Source organism: Coregonus lavaretus, assembly GCF_964263955.1.
Source record: "Coregonus lavaretus genome assembly, contig: HAP1_SCAFFOLD_612, whole genome shotgun sequence".
Taxonomy (NCBI): Eukaryota; Metazoa; Chordata; class Actinopteri; order Salmoniformes; family Salmonidae; genus Coregonus; species Coregonus lavaretus.
In genome coordinates, this window is record NW_028166842.1 from 70,911 (window position 1) to 73,096 (window position 2,186).

At 38.8% G+C, this 2,186-nt stretch overlaps 1 long non-coding RNA gene across 1 annotated transcript; it reads right to left on the reverse strand.

The window, feature by feature from the left end:
- Positions 1–270: 270 nt before the first annotated feature.
- LOC311114223 lies at positions 271–1,911 on the reverse strand. The gene is made up of 3 exons (XR_014611084.1): positions 1,828–1,911; positions 1,668–1,739; positions 271–1,115 (listed from the first exon to the last, which is right to left on the reverse strand). It is a non-coding gene; the product is annotated as an uncharacterized lncRNA (long non-coding RNA).
- Between the last annotated feature and the right edge of the window lie 275 nt (positions 1,912–2,186).

The window sequence follows — 2,186 nt, forward strand, 5'->3', positions numbered from 1 at the left end:
GGACAAAGATCGTACTTTTTGGAGAAATGCCCTCTGGTCTGATGAAACAAAAATATAACTGTTTGGCCATAATGACCATCGTTATGTTTGGAGGAAAAAGGGGGACGCTTGCAAGCCGAAGAACACCAACAACATCTCAAGACATCAGTCAGGAAGTTAAAGCTTGGTCGCAAATGGGTCTTCCAAATGGACAATGACCCCAAGCATACTTCCAAAGTTGTGGCAAAATGGCTTAAGGACAACAATGTCAAGTTATTGGAGTGGCCATCACAAAGCCCTGACCTCAATCCTATAGAATATTTGTGGGCAGAACTGAAAAGGCGTGTGCGAGCAAGGAGGCCTACAAACCTGACTCAGTTACACCAGCTCTGTCAGGAGGAATGGGCCAAAATTCACCCAAATTATTGTGGGAAGCTTGTGGAAGGCTACCCGAAATGTTAAACAATTTAAAGGCAATACACTCAATTCATTTTTGGTAGGATCTAAACTTCTGACCCACTGGGAATGTGATGAAAGAAATGAAAGCTGAAATAAATCATTCTCTCAACTATTATTCTGACATTTCACATTCTTAAAATAAAGTGGTGATCCTAACTGACCTAAGACAGGGAATTTTTACTAGGATTAAATGTCAAGAATTGTGAAAAACTGAGTTTAAATGTATTTGGCTAAGGGGTATTTAAACTTCCGACTTCAACTGTAAATATGAAACATTCATAAGAACTTAAAATAAAGCAGAACCGAGTTCTCTCAGGAACCTTAAGAACTAAGGAATAACCATTTAAGAACCTTAATTTCTCCAATGTAATACAAGCTAAGAAACCCAAAGAAAACAAAAGTGACATTCAGTTGCTAGCTACTATATAAGAAATTAAAATCTGGATAGAGCAGAACCCTAGTCTACACTTATTTTCTCTGATCTGCAATTATTCTGTTGTGTACATAGAACTTCACCGCTCTCCAGTCCCTGTTTACTAGTGCTTGGGGAGAAGCAGCAATGCATTTCTCACAGTCTTGTTTTCCAGGCGTTTTTCCCATTCTGATAAAATTCATCAAGGAATCTTCAACTGCATCCACCTCTATTGTCGACCAATACCTTTTTGTTCCTTTGGCACCTTTGGAAAGAGATTGCATTATACATGACTACATTATGCCACACATTTTTTTATTTTTTTATTAAAAGGTTGACTACAATGAACTTGAACCTCTCTTTCTATTAACTCTACAAGGTTGCAGATATATATTCAGAGTGTGATGAAGTTAAGCTAACAATCCTAACTAAATAACTACATAGATAAGCGTGTGAGAGAAGAATGTGCAATGCTGACATCAAGGCAGACTCAATCTGTATGGAATCTAATCTCAACAATCTGTTTGCAATGTAAACCTTCTAATAAAAGCAATAAGTATTCAATCAAGTTCCCTACCTCCAAGAAAATCAATCTAAAGTGTGGTAATCCTTCTGTATTATCATCTATCCTGACACACTAATTCCAGATCTAATGTCTTGACTTGTGTACAATCCAAACTCAACCGTTCTGTGCTGGCATGGTTGGAAATACACTAACTGATGAAGACAGAATTGATCTGGACCAGCACAGTACAGCCATAGGTTGACACTACAGAGTGAAAACGCACTGACTGAAGGCAGCAGGAAACATGCTTACCGTGTGAGCCTCTCTTTTGTCCCAGCTTTCCCTTGGTCATTGGCTGTTTGGCCCGAATTGCTGACATCTCTCCTGGAAAATATCAGTGGAAAACATGTCATTTTCCAACAGTACATTGTAATTAAGAATAGGTCCATGTGTATATAAGGTACAGGCATACCTGTCAGATTTCCTTCATAGGATTTTTCAGACGACTCCTCTCTCTCAGAGTCACTCTCTGATGCGCAATCAGTGGCTGCAGCATCCATTTCTTCAGACATATAAGTTTGTAAAAGACAGCCAAAAGAAGAATGGTAAATTGAGGCAAGTTAAATCAGTGCATAACAAATAAGAGTCAGCATTTTTTGCCAGAGTGAAAATGCACTGAATGAAGGCAGCAGGAAACATGCTTACCGTGTGGGCCTCTCTTTTGTCCCAGCTTTTCCTTGGTCATTGGCCTTTTGGCCTGAATTGCTGACATCTCTCCTGGAAAATATCAGTGGAAAACATGTCATTTTTGAACAGTACATTGTAATTAAG